This window comes from Bos mutus, chromosome 14 (genome assembly GCF_027580195.1).
Source record: "Bos mutus isolate GX-2022 chromosome 14, NWIPB_WYAK_1.1, whole genome shotgun sequence".
In the NCBI taxonomy this organism is placed as follows: domain Eukaryota; kingdom Metazoa; phylum Chordata; class Mammalia; order Artiodactyla; family Bovidae; genus Bos; species Bos mutus.
Genome location: NC_091630.1, coordinates 36,166,732 through 36,186,599, shown reverse-complemented (window position 1 = coordinate 36,186,599; position 19,868 = coordinate 36,166,732). Strand labels below are relative to the sequence as shown.

Sequence of the window (19,868 nt, the reverse complement as noted above, 5' to 3'; positions counted from 1 at the left end):
CAGATTCCTTGTTATGTGTACATGAGCTATGTTTGATGGCTCTTTCTAGTATCTCTCAGTTTATACTATTTAATTTCCAGGCTTCTCTATGTCTAATTACAGCTGTGTCACTGGTGTTATAACTCTGATGCTCACATATCAGGTGTCTTCATAATTGGCTCTTCTGTATCATAATTGGATAGCATTAAGTTTTTCCTCCTTAGTGCTCATGTATTCCATGAGCATGATAGTGACCCCCTTGGTTCTCCCCTTTGGTTTCTAATGGCTCCTTCTCAGGTGGGTGGCTTGCCGCCTTCCTCTGCCACTCCCGAATGTTGATGCCCCCTGGAGGTAGGTCCTCTTGTTTCTTCTCGTTTTGCGGGCTGTCTAGAGAGCCTCGCCCACTCCCATTGCTTTAACCATCCCCGACTTCAAAGTTACTTTCAAATACATCTTAGACCTCTATGAAGCTTCAGTTCCTTACATTAATATCCTTAAAAGATGTGAACCTCTGATGAGTAGTCCACTGACATCTCAAATTTAAAATATCCAAAGTCAACCCAATTGTCTTTCCCACCAGGTCTCCATCCAGTTCTCCTCCCTGTATTTCTTCTCAAGGTTATTAATGCCTTATTCACGCCATCACCTGAGTGAAGAAGGCTTGGAGTCACCTGGACTCCTCCTGTCCCCTCTCCACTCACATGTAATCAGTGAGCAAACGATCTGAATTCTGTTTGTAAAGTGGCTTTCTAGTCAGTCCCTGCCTCACCCTCATCCTTGTCACTGTGTTAAATTACCTCCCTTTGGCCTCTTCCCAGGCCATTGGACGGAGAAGGCAATGGCACCCCACTCCAGTACTGTTGCCTGGAAAATCCCCTGGATGGAGGAGCCTGGAAGGCTGCAGTCCATGGGGTCACTAAGAGTTGGACACGACTGAGCGACTTCACTTTCACTTTTCACTTTCATGCATTGGAGAAGGCAATGGCAACTCACTCCAGTGTTCTTGCCTGGAGAATCCCAGGGACAGGGGAGCCTGGTGGGCTGCCATCTATGGGGTCACACAGAGTCGGACACGACTAAAACGACTTAGCAGCAGCAGCAGCAGCAGGCCATTAGAATAACATACTAGTTATGATTTTGCTCTCTAGTCTCTACCTTGCCCCATTCATTCTCCTTTAACTTCCAACTTAGGTTGCCAGAGTTAATTTAAATATATATCTGACGACATTATTTCCCTCCTAAAAAAAAAAAAAAAAACATTTGATGACTCCCAGTTGCCTAAGGAATAAAATCCAAACTCTTTAGTATTCCATAGAAATCCATTCTAAAGCATTTCATAGGTGTATTAACTTTGGGCAAGTTACTTGTCGGAGATTAAGTTTCCTTAGTTGTAAAAATGGGGACTGAATCTATTTCATCGAGTTGTTATGAATATGATATAATAAAAAGGACCAAGCCAGGATGAGACATCACCTCTTCTGAGAAGCCTTACCTTATCTCTCAGGCAGAACCAATCACACTGTTCTCTGCATTTCTAAGCGCATTGTTCATACTAATAATCTATTCATTACACAGTGTCTGTTGAATATCTGTTTGTTCTTCCATCCTGTTCTTCCAATGAGCAACAGGCTCTGTGGTAGACACTAGGGATAAAAGGAGCACTCAGTCTAGCCATAAGGATGGGTTGTGTGTGCTGTGGCAGAGATGCATAGATGTGCAGTAATGCCACAGAACTGGAACATAACCTCATCTGGGAAAAGGGGGTAAAGGGAGGTTTGCCGAAGGTGTAACTCTTTCAGTAGAAGTTGGAAATTAATTAAAGGGAAATGAATAGGGCAGGGCACAGACTAGAGAGCAAATCATAACTAGTAGGTTATCCTAATGGCCTGGGAAGGGGCCAAAGGGAGGTGGTTTAACACAGTGACAAGGGTGGGGGTGAAGCAGGGACTGACTGGAAAGCCATTTTACAAACAGAATTCAGAGGGTTTGCTCACTGATTACATGTGAGTGGGGAGGCCACAGGAGGAGTACGGGTGACTCTGAATCTTCTTCACTTAGATGGCGTGAATAAGGCATTGATAACCTTGAGAAGAAATACAGGGAGAAGAGCTTGATCTTAAAGGATGGAAGTTTTGACAGAGGGACATGAGCTGGCATGAGGCAGGAGCGGAAGCTTGGCCTCAGGCGTGGGCACGTGGGGTGTCTTTGTCTCCCCTGCAGATCATGGGCCTCCTCAGTTGTCACCTGATTTTGCTGTGCTCTCCTATCTCCCAGCACCATGTCTCACAGAGAGTGAATCCTCTGTTTAAATGTGTTTTGCTTTAAGTGTAATTGTTGCCCTTTTCTCCTTATTTACCAGCTCTTATTTCATTTTCAATGTCATCTTCTCAAAACAGTGAATACAGTATCATTTTTTAAATGGGTTTGTAATAAAAGAGAGTCGCTAAATAGCCATTTTGCATTATCCATGGGCAAAATTGCCCCAAATTGTAATCCTTTGTGCTCGCATTGTATTGAATTGATTACTGCAGTGGCTGTGGTTCTTAAATGTATATACCTTTGGTAAGGACTCTTAAGTACATAAGCCCGCCCCCGCCCCACATACATTGAGTTGTACCTCATATTTTCAAGTCTTCAACGTTCTCCTCAGTGACACTCAACTGACCATAGAATGAACCTTTTCTCATAAAACCCAGTTAATTGTCCAGGGGCTCACAGTAGGTGAGGACATTGAATGAGTGATTCAATAGGATTATATGCAGATTATTCCTTTTCCCACTGGAGTCTTCCATTGCCTCTTCTTCCTTCAGCGTTGTTTGATCATGCCCTACCAACCACATGCCCTTCCCAGTCTCCAAGACAGTCTTTCTTCAACCTGCTGCCTTCTTGGGCTTTACCTTCAACACACTTTGGGGATCTTCACACCCTGTTTCACATAGTTTGCAATTAGGAATATTTCTAATTGTATCAGGTCTTTGTGCCTTCAGAGAAATTCTCCTTGGTATGAGATTTGTGTTTAGTTTCCTAAACACAGGCTTCTTTGGGGAATCACTAAGCTCTCACATCAGTTCATCGGTAGGAGTTAGCATTGTGACGAGTCCATCCTAGCTAGTGTCCACTCCCGTTTCATTTTCATTCTGAAGTTCATCATGGCCATTCAGAAAGTGTTTTGTTTGAGGCTTGAAATGGACCCATGATTCTAGTCTGTTGTAGTCTTCATGGCTGAAAAATATCTGCTTGTTCTGAGTACCCTGATGGCCCCTCTATCTAGTAGATGGTGGAAGTGTTCACACATCTTTCTAATTTGGACACATTCTGCCAGGAATTATTCTTGTCATTACTTCTCCACAACTCCGTGTCTTGTGGTATCTTTTGCATGGTACAGTTCCCATTAGGAAACCCCCACGGACTCCAAATTCTTCATGTCTGCCTCTGCAAAAATCATCAACCTTGAAATTCTCTGCCATTGACCCCTTTGCATTAAATGTTCTAAATGAAGTTAAAAATATAGTTGGTGTTTCTTGTTTGGACAATTCAAGATGGCCATGAGATTGCACTGTTATGTCACCTCACGGTTTGAAGAACCTCCAGTGACTGATATTGCAATGAAGGTGATATGTGGGTTTTCCACGACTGACATTGGTCCATTTCTTTGGGGGGAAGTCTGGATCCTGAAATCTGAGCTGTATGGTATTCAACTCTCCTATGGGTTTTTAGAAAGGCACTTGAGAAGGACAATGGCATGTGGACCTGATACGAGAAAATCAAAGCCATTGGTAAGGATGCATAGAGCAGTGTTGGATTTTTTTAAGAAGAAAGAGAGAAAATATGCCATGTAAATGCTTTAGGATTTCTGTCCCTAGTATTATATATGATATATTACTTTTGCTGTGGCTTATTTCTTTGGGGCAACCAATTCTCAGTGCCTGGAGTTAAGTTCTGCACAGTGTAGATGGTCAAGATTCTCCTTACATCCGAGTTTCTACATGCCAGTTCTAGAAGGCCCCACATACATACATGTACTCTGAATGGCCCAGCCTTGTTTCCCAGCCAAGAATTAAAACCTTTTGTTCTTCTCTGAAATAGCCCCTCCATTCTTTGTGTCCCTTTTTGGTTTGTTTATCCCTTTATAGTAGCAGTTATTCAATCGTCCAGTAATTCATCTAAAAGCAAGTTTATTGAGATCCTACCATGTACCCAGCACTTTATCTATGTGTTAGGGATACAGGGATGAATATGACATTTCTTGACCTTGAAGTCAAGCAAAATAGATAAGAGTAACAAAGGTAAATGTAGAATTCTAGGATCTTATAGGAAGGTCGTCTGATTTAGAAGGAATGTGTCAGGAAAGATTCTGAGAGTAAGTGACCTCTGAACTGAACTAGGTGCTATAATTAGCAGAGTGTGTTTATTTTCTCTCTAATCATCAAGCAGATATAAAATTGCTAAGATGATAAGAACTTTGGAGAGTTTATTTACTAACAAATCATAGATTTACTTCTGAGTGTCTGCTATGTGTCCGCCTTGACTGAATGTTGGTGAAATTCAGTAGACATGATAGATATGGTTCTCCCATACATGGATTTTGTGTTTTACTGAGGAAGGCACTCATCAAAGAAAGAATCATAGTAACACAACAAGTGATGTGAAAGGGGACGTTAGTTACACTTTGAGGAGGGAATTCCCTGACTCTGAAAGATCAGGAAAACCTCCCTCAGGCTGAGATCTAAAAGAGGAAGAGGCAGTAACTAAAGCAAATGGGAATTGGGAAGATGTCTCAGGGAGAGGGAACAGCCTGTTCTAAGGTCAAGGTTGAAGAGAAAGCTCGGTGCATTCCAGGAACACAAGGAAGGCTAGTATGATTACAGGTGAAGAGAGAGGGAGAAGGGACACCAGCCAGCAGGAAGCCAGGCTGAAAAGATCCCACATGCTGTAACAAGAGTCTTGAGAGTCCCTTGGACTGCAAGGAGATCAAACCAGTCCATCCTAAAGGAAATCAGTCCTGAATATTCATTGGAAGGACTGATGCTAAAGCTGAAACTCCAATACTTTGGCCACCTGATGTGAAGAACTGACTCGTTTGAAAAGACCCCGATGATGGGAAAGATTGAATGAAGGAGGAGAAGGGGACAACAGAGGATGAGATGGTTGGATGGCATCACCAACTTGATGGATGTGAGTTTGAGCAAGCTCTGGGAGTTGATGATGGACAGGGAAGCCTGGTGTGCTAGAGTCCATGGGGTCGCAAAGAGTCGGACACGACTGAGTGACTGAACTGAACTGAAGGAATTTAGAGACAATGAGGAGACACTGAAGGGTTTCAGACTGGAGACAATGCTGATCAGATCTGTATATCAAAAGATGAGAAGAGGCACTGGAGAAGGACAAGACAGGGGGCCAGACATCCAGGCAGGAAGCTGTTGCATTGATCTGTGCAGGAGATGATGACATCCTGAGCGAGGGTGGTGGCAGCGGGGGTGAAGAGGAATCAACTCGAGAGACTAGAGACTTCCCTGGTGGTCCAGTGGCTAAGACTCTGTGCTCCCAATGCAGAGGGCCCAGGTTCAATCCCTGGTCAAGGAACTAGATCCCACATGCCATAACTAACAGTTTGCATGCCACAATTAAAGATCCCACGTGCTGTAACAAAGGTCAAATATCCCGTGTGCTGCAACTACAAGCCAGCATAACCAAATAAGTAATATTTTTTTAAAAAGCAACTCAAGAGACTCGGCTACCTGGGATGGTAGATCAAGAACCAGTAGATGAGAGGATTCAGTAGCATCATTCTCTCTTCTGCACCCCAGTCTGCTTCCTCAAATCCATGACCTCCCTGTTGCAGAAGTATCTGGGCAGGCTTCTTCAAAATGTAGATTTCGAGACCTTACTCTGAAACTGTCATGTCAGGCTCTCCAGCCCAGGTGTTAGTATTTTAGACAGCTTCACCCCCATATGACTCTGACACTTATGAAAGGTTGGGGGCCACTGCCAAGCACTGTGTAGATTCAGCACACAGAGTACTCCAGGCGCTCATCCCTCCTGTAGCATCAGAGTAAACCTCCCTTTGGGCTTAATGAGTCTGCTCGTCATACCCGGGTGAACTCAGAGAGAGGCATCAGCCCTTGGGGTGCAGGAGGGTATCTCACCTTAAAACCCACATGGAATGGAGCCCATCTAACAGATCACCCAGCCTTGTAGGTGAGGTCCCCAAGCTCTAAGCGGCCCTTTTTCCACAGTTCTCAGGACACAACACCACTGCAATCCCACATCCTGTATCCCCCAGGAGAAATGAAACAAACTCTCCTGGGCAGTCAGTCCTGCAGGGCAAGACAGAAGGTGATTCACAGAGCACCTCCACTATCTCTTGGATGTGGCAGGTATCAGGGCAAAGCTATAGTGGTAGGACCTCCAGTAAAGCCACAGGAGAGGAAAAGACAAAGAAAAGGACGTGTTTCATCTCCAGCAAGAACACTTTAGGTGTTTATATTGGAAACCAGGGAGGTTTCATCATTTGGCAGTCATTTTCAAAATCATGAATACTTAATATTACCATTAGATGCTGTTTTTATTTCAAAGGCACAGGTTACCAATGTTATCACAAAGGGCAAGTCTGGAGCTAATACTGATTGTGCACCTGTTTGCACATTTGGCATTTTAAATTCCATATTTAGTTCATACAATAACTTTGCAAGGTAGTTGTCATGAAACGCATATTACAGATAAAGAAACTGAGGCCCAGAGAGCTGCAGTGCTACACAATTAAAACAAGCAGATGCAAGGATTCTTCAGAGAAACAGAACCAATAGGAGATACATATAAAATATTATATAGGAGATACAAGCATAGGCAGGGAAAGAGAGAAGGGGGGGGGGTGAACTGATTAACTGAGTGTCCATTAGAAATTAGCTCTCATGATCATGGGGGCCAAGATCTATAGTCAGAAAGCTGGGACCCCAGGACAGCCAATGGTGTAGTCCCAGTCCAAATATTGGCAGGCTGAAAACCCAAGAAGAGCTAGTGTTACAGTTCAAGTGCAAAGGCCGGGAAACAACCCAGCGTCCCAGCTCAAGACAAGTCAGGCAGGAAGGGTTCACTTTTACTTGAGGGGGGGATGAAACTTTTTGTTCTGTGCAAGTCTTTGACTGATTGGTTGAGGCCCACCCACACTGGAGAGAGCAATCTGCTTTATTCCTCTACCTATTCAAATGTTAATCTCATCCAAAACACCCTCACAGACACACTCAAAACAACATTTGACAAATATCTGAGCACCCTGTGGCTCAGTCAAGTTGACACGTAAAATTAATCACCCCAGTGGATAAGATAACTAGTTGTCTCCAAAACCAATGCCCTTTCTTTCCAACCTACCTGCCTGCTGTGAAGTATCTCTTCTTTCAAAGATGCAGTTATTTTTCTTTTATAAAAAACTCTCAGTGCCAATGCACTTTTAAACACTAATGCTTGAGGCTGTTCAAATAAAAGATTTTTCTTAATAGCTTGCTTATCACACCTGGTTATCACTCTCCATCCCCCATTTTCCATGATTTAGGGCTGCTAGGAATGGGAGGGTGTCATTTTGCTGGGCTGTTTCTTGCATACCTGAGATTTGGGGGCACTAAGAAATCAAATTTGTTCATCTCCCAACTTGACATCATAATGAAGCAGAGATGCCAACCCAGCATTTCCTGATGTCCCTCAAATATCCTGAGTAATCTTAATCTTATTAGATCAATGATGTGAAATTTAAATTGATTGCCAGTTGCCATTTTAATTGATTTAATTGAAATTGATTCGGCATAAAGGAGTGCACAGAAAATTATTAACAGCACCCTCAAAGGTTTCAAGTGTCTGCTTTGTAAGAGGTGATGGAGCTTTGACGTTTATATCAGAAGACTCAGTCTTTCCAAGTTATATCAGAGAAGTAAAGCGAATGTTTAGCACTAAAAACCATGGAACATTGATGAGGTTCACATACAGAGGGTCTGAAAATATATGAGAAGCGTTTGACTGTACTTTCCAGTTCGTCCCATTTCTATCATGTTCTTTGGTCATCATGAGTTTGTGTTCACTATAAGCTACATATGTGGGTATTTATTACTGCTAGGTATTGGAAAATTTGATTCTTGCCATTTGGGTCCCTAAAATTCAGACCACACTATGGAATGGAGGAATAGATGAAATAATAGCAGGAAAAGTCTCATTGACCTAAAATTGTTTTTGTAATTTTTTAAATTAATTGATCCTCTCTTGAGGCTTGGATATCTGTTTTGCTACATGAAGAGTTTTACTATAATAATTTTGATCTAGCAGGATTTTACCTTACTTAGGCAAAAATAAATGGCCTTTAATTCTCTGTTTTTAAAAGTTCAGATATGCATTATCTTTTCTGCTTCCTCTTCCCTTTCCCTCTTTTTTTCTCCCCAGCTTCTCTCCACTCCCCATTTCTTCACTGGAGACCCCTCTCAGCCTGCAGAAGAACCATTAGAAATTTATTAATTGAAGACCAGCTTCTGCTTCTTTGCCAGGGATAATCATTTGTTTTAGAGCTGATTTTGTGCTTTAATTAAATGAGCATGTCATTCAGCCAAATGAATTCATTTATATTTATTTATCTAGTTTTTTGGCCTGGACTTTCTTAGCAGGGTCTCGGGCGCATCACATTTGCTCACAGAATGAACTGAAAAGTGTCTCATGTCAGTTTAAGAGGTTCACAAATGGTTACTCCTCCCCATAAAAGCTGCATGAACAAAGCTGCGATTAGCAAATGTGCAAATGGCTGTTTCCTCAAGTCAAGGTCATCAGAGGAGCCATATTGATTATGTTTGTGCATACACGTGTGTCCTGCTAGAGCAGGAAAGTGAGGATTACCCATCACCACAGTCACTTCAGACCTTAAGAAGGTGTCAGAGGTCATGTTTTGACCATCTGGGCATCTACTGGCCTTTTCAAAATGCTAATGGATGATGCAAAGTTTAAATTCTACTCAATCTTTCCCATCAGATTTTGGGTTAGATTACCTACCGAGTATAGACTGTGTCTAACATTATGACAGACAATTTATAATGAGCTTCCCAGGTGGCTCAGTGGTAAGGAATCTGCCTGCCAATGCAGGAGATGCGAGTTTGATCCCTAGATGGGGGAAATCTCCTGGAGAAGGAGATGGCAATCCAGTCCAGTATTCTTGCCTGGGAAATCCCATGGACAGAGGAGCCTGGCACGCTACAGTCCATGAGTTTGTAAAGAGTCAGTCATGACTTAGCACACACACAATATTATAATAGGTGCTTTACGTTATGAAAATGGAATGAACATACTTATTCATTCACTAGTTCAACAACTTTTGTTGAGTGCCTATTATGTGTCAGGCTAGATATTAGGACTCAATGATGAATAATGCAGTCCTTGAAATGGGACAAGTAGGCCAGCTGCAGAAGACTCACTAGAGTCTTTCTGGCATGAGAGAATCATGTTCCCTTTCCAGAAAACTGATGCACTGGTTCTTAAGAGTTCTCATCTGCTTTTCCAGAACACATACCAAAGGGGATAAATGTTACCTTAAGATGCTTTTGAACTGTGGTGTTGGAGAAGACTCTTGAGAGTCCCTTGGACTGCAAGGGGTTCCAACCAGTCCATTCTGAAGGAGATCAGCCCTGGGATTTCTTTGGAAGGAATGATGCTTAAGCTGAAACTCCAGTACTTTGGCCACCTCATGCGAAGAGTTGACTCATTGGAAAAGAGTCTGATGCTGGGAGGGATTGGGGTCAGGAGGAAAAGGGGACGACAGAGGATGAGATGGCTGGATGGCATCACTGAGTCAATGGACGTGAGTCTGAGTGAACTCCGGGAGTTGGTGATGGACAGGGAGGCCTGGTGTGCTGCGATTCATGGGGTCACAAAGAGTCGGACACGACTGAGTGACTGAACTGAACTGAACTAAGTTCTTACCAGGAAGAAACAAGTACAGTTAAAGCAGTTCTCCATCTGATTGAAAGGATGGGAAAGGGTGCTGATGCCCACCTGGCACTGATAGACTTTTATTTAGACTTTCTGGTGATCTCACAGCTACAGATAACAAACTCCTTAATCACCCATCCTTTGTGACAAAATCCCTATGGGTGTAAAGAGTAACTCTGTGATTAAAAATAACTGTGTCCTTCATGACACATATTGCCATTTTCCCTGCTGAACTACAAACAGGCTTTGACTCCATCTGGAGTCTCGGGGGTTTTGTTTTTTATCTAAAATTGTCTGAACACAAAACTAGGTTTTAAGGGCTTGACCGTTGAGTTTCCAACAGCTTAACAAGTTACTCCTTAATGGAATAGGCATAATGTTAATCTTGAAGTCATTTGTTTTCTTCTCTGCATCATAATAAGAGCGGAAATTATGACAACTCGGCAGTTTCTAATATGAGAGACATTTGGGCTGGGAGTCAGTCTGTTGAATTCAACCAGCACTGGGATTAGGAACTGCCAGTACTTGAGTTTCCTCATCCTTAAAATAGTTCCTGGTAGATAATAAGTACTGTGACAATACAGATAATTGAAATAATTCTTGCTTAGACTCTGGGGAGCTTATTCCATTCAAGCCCTAGGCTTAGAAAGGAAAGGTTGAGAAAGAGTTGACCTCTTTGTCCCTTGATATGGGTGTGGAAAGTGTTGACTGTGGCAGAAATCCTACTGCCCAGGTGGAGAGAAGAAGGTGACTGTGTGTTTACAAAGATAGGAGAATGGCTTCAGCTTAGGAGCACCATCCCAGACCCTGAAATGTAGCTCATAGAGTATTCAATTGGATAGACATTTACTGAGCACATATTAGATGCTAAATACTATACTGATTTAAGACAACCCTGCCTTCAAGGATCCTTCAGTCCAGTGAGTGTTTCAAAGACTTAGACTTTTAACTTCTTAGAGTCATATTAAAATTGATCCACAAATCCAGAATCCTTAGTCCCAGGTGAGGCCAGGGTGACTAGCAACAACAGCAACAATCACTATCCTTTATTATATATTTATTATGTATCAGCTCTGTTTTAAGCTGTTTACACCGTCATTGTATCCTTTCAACAACTATGAGACTCTTAAGATGGAAGCTATTATTTTCCCTGCTTAGTGGATAAAATAACTGAGGCACAGAGAATTGAAGAGACTTGAACCAGGTCCCAGTTTCAGAAGTGACAGGGCAAGGATTTGAACAGGCTTTCTTCGAAGCCCACTCTTAGACACCAGGCTAAGTGTGCAGGTGCAACCATAATGGCATGGAGAAAAGACATGCAAGGGAGAGTTTTGGAACTGCAGGTTAAAAAAAGTACAGCATTGCATGTATAACAATTCAAGTTCTGTAGAGACTCACATTGACTTTTTCTAATAATGCAATACCCTGTGAATATATTTCATGATTCCTTTGTGCCATGTTCCATGCCAGGTACTAGAGTTACAGTTCAGAATAGAGCGGAAATGGTTCCTGCCCTGGGTGATTTTATTTTATTTGTATTGGAGTATAATCACTTTACAATGTTGTCTGTGTTTCTGCTGTACAACAAAGTGAATCAGCGATACGTATACATATATCGCCTCTGTCTTGAAACTCCCTCCCAACCCCCCACCACCAACCTAGGTCATCATAGAGCATGAAGCTGAGCTCCCTATGTTATACAGCAGCTTCCCACTAGCTATTGATCTTATATACAGTAGTTAAATATGTGAGTGCTACTCTCCCAATTCGTCCCACCCTCTCCTAACCCCCACCTTGGGTCCACACATCCATTCTCTCCATCTGCTTCTCTACTTCTGCCCTGCAAATAGGTTCATCAGTACCATTTTTCTAGATTCCATATATGTGCTAATAGGCGATACTTGTGTTCCTCTTTCTGACTTAACTTCACTCTGTATGATAGACTCTAGGTTCATCCACATCTCTACAAATGACCCAGTTGATTTTAGAACCTCAAAGGGAGGTGGATGTGAGAAAAGAAAGAAGGCTGCATGTAAATATAGTCACATCTCATTTAATGCCATCCCCGGCAGCACTGATTCATTATAACTACTTCTTTCTTAAATGTTTCCTTTAAAAAAAAAATTGTTTAGACCTATAACTATCCAGTATAGTTACTAACCTGTATCTTATCCATTCTCTGAACTGCCCCACTCTGTAGTCATGCAGTCGGCTGCTACAGCTCACCTTAGTGTACACTCAGCCCATGAGCATGGAACATTTTCAATCAATCAGCAATCTTTCTTCATAGTCTAAGTTTACTGTGCTCCTTGCTTATATTTATTCTGCTTTGGCCTCTTTCTACCATTAATTTTGTCATCTGGTGACCAGTTTTGACCATAATGGCATGAAGAAAAGACATGCAAGGGACACTGTTGAAACTGCAGTTAAAAAAAAAAAAATACATCATTGCACGTATAACAATTCAAGTTCTGTAGAGACTCACATTGACTTTTTCTATTAATGTAAATTGTTATTTTTTTAATTGGATAATAACTGCTTTACTAATGTGTTGGCATAACTATATATATATATATATATATATATCCCCCCTACCTCTGGAGCATCCCTCCCACCCTCCCCTCACATTTTTAGGCTTCAAATTTGCTTTCTGTAGGGACTCAAATTTGCCTTCAAAGGACCTAATGAAAGCCAACAGGAATATCACAAAGTTGGCCAGTGGTTACTGGAAACAGTCTATGGTGAGAGTTATATGAGACTCCTTAGATTCAGAAGCATGGCCGCCATTGTCCAATACCAGGGAGGCATCTCCAAGGGAGCTGCACTGCCCCCTGCAGGATTGTTCAGGTAGCACATCCCTCTCTGGGGTCCTGCCCACAGGAAATGAGGTGCGTGCGTGCGTGCGTGTGTCTGTCTGTCTGTCTGTCTGCCTGCGTGTAGGCTATGAAGTTTCATCAAGGGTAATGAAGAAATCATTGAAAATGTGAAGAGTGGCTCTACGTTAGGCTGGGGAGTAACAGTGACATTTAAGTGGTGACAAGAAGGAGAAATAAGGGTTGCCAGGTAGAGTAGAGGAAGAACAAGCAGGCTAATGGGAAAACGTGTGCCAAATATTGGAGCATAATAGAGGTTAGCATTACCTGGAAACTGAGCATAGTCCACAGACCGGACCTCAGAGCTCATCACACGGCCCAGACACAGCAGGGGCCCGATCCTGAGGGCCTGGGAGCCACGGTGAGGATCTGGAATAGCGGCTCCATAAGTAAAATGAGAGGCCATTTAGGGATTTTAAGCAGAGGAGCTATGAGATCTCATTTACATTGTAAAAGATCACGCTGGCAGCTGTGGGGAAAATGGATTGGAGAAGGGCGGGATGGAGCTGGGAAGGTCGGTGACTTTTGCAGAAATCCAGGTGAGGGCAGGCAGGTGATGGTTACAACTAGGGCGGTGGCCACTAAGATGAATGAGACAACAGGGTGGCTCTGTTTGCAGGTAGGATCAACAGGACTTGGTGCTGGAATGGGTGTGACTGAGGGAGGTTGCAGAGTGAGTCCCGGTTCCTGTCCTGAGCTGCTAGGTAGGTGGAGGAGCCTGGAAGGGGGAGTATGAGGCAGAGGATGGACTGAAACGTGAAGAGGTCAGTTTGGAGCTTGTTAAGTCTGAAGTGCCTTTGATACACGTAAGAAAGCGGATGTCTTGAGTGTGGAGCTCCAGTGAAGGATTGGCACAAACCTGTAGGTTTAGGAATCATCAGAATACATGTGTCCAGTATGCTGGGGGAAGGGGGGTGCAGTCACTTGACCACAAAGCCTTCCTGACCTTTACTTACAGTAGGTCTTGTTTTACGTCAAATAAGAGAACTGCAGGGGCATACTCTTAGAGTGCTGGGTGTGCTTTCCTGACTGGGTCACCCATCTCGATTCTCTTCTGATAAAAGTTGTTCAAATGAAGATCAGAAAGGGCTTTGAGAGGGATGAGAGAGAATATTGAGGAGAGATATCATAGAGTGGCATTATGAGGCTGTCCATCATGCCCTGTCCTCTGCCAGCTCCCCACCCCCCACCCCAGCATTACTTCTGTTGATATAGGATAAAGGATTGGAAAGTGACCCAAAGAATGAACCTCAGAGTCAGAGAATCTAGGTTATGACCCCAGCTCTGTCCTCATCACCTAGGAGGCAATGTCAGATCCTCTCTGAAGGTAAGTTTTCTCTGCTGTCGAATGAGAACAAAAATATCTAGCTCACAGAATTGCTATAGGATTCAAACAGAGTTTTGCAAAGATTTGTTGGAGATCTGAATAAATGGTAGATAGGAAGAGAACCCACATCTAAGAAGACATTCTTTGCAGAGATGAGTAAAAAGATGAGGCATGTGTTTTATAAGACTGTCCTAATCACTCAAACACTGAATTTCTGTTAAAGTTCAACAATCATCTCAAGCCAATGAGATAAGAGATTGGACATTGTATAGGATATATACACTGCCATTAAATTGCTTCTGACATTGGCCAGCTCTTTGTCAATCAGAATGACAATCATTACTATAGCAGTACCTAAAGACAGGTTTTCATTGTCTGTGAACAAGTCTGGAGAGTGGTTTAGAAGCTTCTAAAGATAGCTATGCATTTGGGTCCTTTTGATGATTTCATTTGTTCAGGATATATAGCTTGTTAAAGAATCATGCCTAATGTTTAGAGGTTCTTTATAAGAACATTTTACAAAACACAGCGTTTTTGCCTTTATCATTGTCAGACCAGAAGAATCCCTACCACAACTACCAGCAAACTGTCCATACTCTACCATTGCTATTCCCTAGATTCCATTGTTAATAGTTCCTTGTGTTTTAATGTTCCACTGAGAAATAGTCACGGTCATTACTCAGGTCAGCAGGTGTATCTGCTAAGCATCTCCTGTGTGCCCAATGCCGTTTGGACTCAGAGTGAAGATTCTTCCCTGTATTTCATTGACTCTGCCACTAGAGAGCAATACAAGAGTATTTATAATTTAATACTCACTGGAGTCATGCATGGGGCTTCCCAGGTGGTACAGTAGTAAAGAATTGGCCTGCCGATGCAGGAGATGGAAGAGACACAGGTTTAATTCCTGGATTGGGAAGATCCCCTAGAGTAGGAAATGGCAACCTACTCCAGTGTTCTTTCCTGGAGAATCCCATGGACAGAAGAGCTGGGTGGGCTACAGTCCATGGGGTTGCAGAGAGTCGGACATGACTGAGTACAGCATGGCAGCACCAGTGGAGTCATACGTAATTAAGTGTTCTAGGATAGCTCTGTCCAATAGAACTTTCTCCATTTTCCAATAGAACTTTCTCTATTTGCAATGGAACATGATGGAAATATTCTAGATTCACATTGCTCACTACAGTAGCTACTGACCACCTGTGGCTATTGAGCATTTGAAATATGGTTAGCATGACTCAGGGGCTGAATTTTTAATTTCATTTTAATTTACATGTAAGCAGCCATATGTGGCTACTAGCTACCATAGTGAACAGTGCAGCTCCAGTAATTCTAAGGAGAGATGGCTGTGAGCTCCAAGAATTCAGGAAGGAGGTAAGACTCCAGCCTGAGCTTAGAAGTAGGGAGGAAACTGGAGGGCCACTCTATCTAAGGTAACAGTGCGAGCAGAGGCTTTGAGGGAGGGGAAAGTGAGTGCTTTGTGAACATCACAGCAGGAAAGGCATTGAGGAAAATCAGATGAGTGAGACTTTCTGGAAGTGTCAAAGAAGAGGTTCCTGAGTCTAGACCATTCTTCTATTTTACATTTGGTATAAGTATTTCACCTGCATGAAGCCTCCCATATTTGGAACAGGGGTAATGTGGCATTGATTTTGTTATGCTTTCTATAAATAAATGAATTCCACAGAGTTATACCACACAGTATACTGGGTGTTCATTGAAGCTTTCAATAAAAATCAGATGAGAATGTAAAGATAATTAAGAAGCATTTACTGGGACCTCCCTGGTAGTCCAGTGGCTAAGACTCCACACTCCCATTACAGGGGACCCAGGTTCAATCCCTGGTCAGGGAATCAGATTGGGCATGCCACAGCCAAGACCCAGCACTGCCAAACAATTTTTGGGGTTTTTCTTTAATAAGCAATTACTTAGCAGAGGTTAAAGGAACCCATGAGGGTGTTTAGTCACCCAGGGGTTAACAGAAGCAGAAGCCAGAAGGAGCAAAGGGAGAAACTGTGTTCATGGAGTCTTCAGAGAGCTGTAGCCATGGGAGAGGGGTCAGCTAACTGCAGACTCCATAGCAGAGTGGTGTAGCCTGTGCAGAACCATCAATCCAAGCAGGGAGGGGATGAGAGAATAGCCAAACCTCTTGCCTGTTGCCTCCTGCTGGTCTTTCACTAGATAAAAACAGCCAGAAGCAAGATGGCATGAAATCACAGGTAATGCAATCCACAGGAGTCAGCCTCCCAGAGCAGGACAGGACAGAAAAGGTGAGAATGGGTCATGGGGAAGGGACAGGGAAAAGAGGTGGAAATAAACAACACTCTCTTTTTTTTTAATGTTTAAAAAAATAGTGGCTTAGTTTGTGCTGCTAAAGCAAAAATACCATAGACTGGGTGACTTAAACAACAGAAATTTATTTCTCGTAGTTCTGGAGACTGGGAAGTCCAATACCAAGATGATAGCTGATTCGGTTCCTGGCAAGAATTCTCCTCCTGGTTTGCAGACAGTTTCTTCCTTGCTGCCTCCTTGCATAATTGGGGGTAGTAGGTAGCAGTGTTGTAGGTAGCAGAGAGGGAAAAAAAGCAAACTGTCTCATGGCTCATGTTGCAAGGGCACTAATCCCATTCATGAGGGCTCCAGCCTCATGACCTCATTTTTCCCCCCAAAAGCCCCACTTCCTAATATGTTCACATTAGGGATTAGAGCTTCAGCATATGAATTTTGGGAAGACACAAACATTTAGTCCACAGCAAATGGTAAAGTAGAAACTATATAAACATCTAATGTGTTGGTAAACTATGACAAAACCATATAATTGAATGTGTACAGTGTTGAAATTATACGCAATGACAAGAGAAAGTTCTCACCAGACATTAAATGAATATGAAAATAGCATATGCAGGAAGTTTAAAATGTTATTTTTAGTGTATACACAGTAGATGTGTGAGTGTATCTTACAGGGAAAGAAAGGAAACTGGAAAGAAATGCACCAAAATTTTAAGTGGTATCTCTGGATGGTTGTTTGAGGGTGCTTTTTATTTTCTTCTTTGCACTCCTCAGTTTTCCAAATTTTCTAAAGCAACATAGTTACTGCATTTTTCTGACCTGGAACAATGTTTCTGTTGTTCTTGATATATCTGCAGGGCTACATTGAGTAGAGAGCAATGTGACCAAATTCCTTTTTATCAGCCAGATGGCAACCCATTCCAGTATTCTTGCCGTGGGCAGAGGAGCCTGGTGGGCTACAGTCCATGGGGTCGCACACAACTAAGCACGCATGTATGCACTAGCTCTGCAGTTCACTGGAGTCTCCTTTTGTATCCATTTCTGCAGTGATGACAGTGACCTGAGTTACATTTCTTAGTGTGCTAAAAATGGGATGAGTTCATAAAATGCTCCTCTTTTAAAACATTCCCCTGAGAAATCCTTAGGTCCTGGAGAATGGCCTGATTTCCTATTGATCTTTTTATTGCCTCAATTATTTCCTCAAACATGGTTAGTTAGTTCAGGTCCCCACCTTTCCCCATTGTCTATTATGTTTGGTTTCTGTTAAATATGAATCTTTGGCGGCACTTCCATTATTAAATTGACAGTTGCGTAATGCTATATTGGCATTTGTAAGAGTGAAGCATATTTCTTAGGCACCATGGAGACAGTAGCCATTTCTTTTTTTTGGAACCACCTGAGCAGAGCCAGTATTTTGTGCTCTTGTAATCTTCATCTTAAACACAGCAATCCATCTGTTTCATTGTTTTATTCTCTCCTGATAAGACTTCCCGCTGCTCTCCTCCTGATCTATAATCATCCGACCCTCATGGACTCTTGTAAACTGAATCATCACTAGTGATCTGATGATGACTTCTCATATAAGTTATCATTTCAGGAAACCCATTCCCTTTCCCTGGTTTGCTTTTTAACCTTCAGCTGCTGCCCAATTATTAGTTCTTTGGATGGCTGCTTCAGCAGCTTTTCTCTTGTACTTGCTTGTAGTAGGTATTAATAATAATAAGCAGTTCGTAAATGTGCACAATGTTGAATGCACGTAAGGTTATTGTTGACAGTCCTATTTGTAATCAGTTTTCCCGTTAGATGAGTTAGGATTCTTGTGGTTGCAAAGAACAGAAAGCCAAAAGTGGCTTCAGTAGAACAACAGGGCTTGGTAATACACATAGGTAAGAAGTCTTTGACTGGGCTTCAGAGCCAAGAGGCAGGAAACAGGGCCTCAGGTAGAAATATTAGGTTGGTCAAAAAGGTCGTTCAACTTGTGGACACAGTAGGGGAAGGAGAGGATGGAGCAAATTGAGAGTAGTGTGGAAACATATGCATTACCTTATGTAAAACAGATAGCCAGTGGGAATTTGCTGTATGATGCAAGGAACTCAAACCAGCGCTGTGACAACCTATCGAGGTGAGATCAGGTGGAAGGAGGGAGGGTAGTTCAAAGGGAGGGGACACACGTATACCTGTGGCTGATTCCTGTTGATGTATGGCAGAAACCAGCACAATAATTATAAAGCAATTATCCTCCAATTAAAAATAAATACATTTTAAAAAGAAAGCAAAAATAAGCAAACAAAAAATAGAGAAGTATTTACATCAGTTATCCGCATGACTATACCATGCTGCCACAAAAAAATTTTCAAAGAAAAAATTATGAGATATTGATAACAATAAAATGCTAAAATTTGAGGATAGAGAAGCAGCATAGAAAAAAATATAGATTAGGTACCAAATTTTATATTTCTAATTTGTGTGTGTTTAGAAGAAAAAATTATATCAATTAAAAGTCAATGAACTACAAAAAAAATTCAAAAAAAGATGTGAGAATTTTTTTTTAAGTATGCCAGATATTAAGAAAATTTGAAAAAAATGTAAAGGAATGTCACTCTTCACTGACTTTTTAATTTGGAAAATATGTATTTCATAAAACATAGATTAACATGCAATGGGTTTATTATTTTTAAATGACTTAATAAAAACATTTAATGTTGAAACAAAGGTCATTCTGAGTTTTCCATAACATCTTACAGAAAAACTGCAATCAATAACCTTTTTGGCCAACTCAATAGAACTATGAACTGGGATCTAGCTCTAGCCTGCTCACTCTCTCTCTCTCCGTCTGTCTGTCTCTCCTCTCTCTCATTTCTCCTTTTCTATTGACCTCATTTTCTAATCACAGTATCTCTGCAACTCAAGTCACAGAATAACAGACAATGCCTCACTCTTTCAAGTTCACTATGACTAAAGCCCTCAGAACTCTCTCAAATGCTCTCAGTTTCTTACCTTTCTCCTCCCACTTATCTTCTGCCCCACCCCAACCCAATTCCATATTCCCTGAACAGGAACCCTGACTCACCCAGCTTTGATCCAGTCAACAACAGCCAGCGGTAGGATTGTAACCTGTCTCCCTAGCTGTCTAAAGACTTCCCCTGGGGTCATGGTGAGACAGACAGACACCCGAAAAGGTGTTGACCACAGTCATTAAGTGGTTGATGCCTTCATTGCACTTCCTTTGTAAGTACTTCATTGTACTTAGTCAATGGCAGGGATATAAATTTACCAGATTTAAATCTTTTTTCATTAATATTTAGAGGAAGAAGCATATAGCTACTAAAGATGAAGTCACAGGGGGAAAAGTGAGCTTTGAAGACTTCTTTCCAACATGGCAAGAAAGAACAGGTTGTGTTCTTGACAGAAGAGATTGTCACACAGAGATGTCAGGGAGGTGATGAGAT

The 19,868-nt window shown here is 42.1% G+C and overlaps 1 protein-coding gene and 1 non-coding gene across 6 annotated transcripts in view; both read left to right on the top strand.

The window, feature by feature from the left end:
* Positions 1 to 19,868, top strand: part of SAMD12 (sterile alpha motif domain containing 12) — a 451,014-nt gene that overhangs the window by 266,961 nt on the left and 164,185 nt on the right. The window lies entirely within an intron of this gene.
* On the top strand, positions 5,490 to 5,562 carry TRNAG-CCC (transfer RNA glycine (anticodon CCC)). Its single transcript has one exon. It is a non-coding gene; the product is annotated as a tRNA-Gly (tRNA).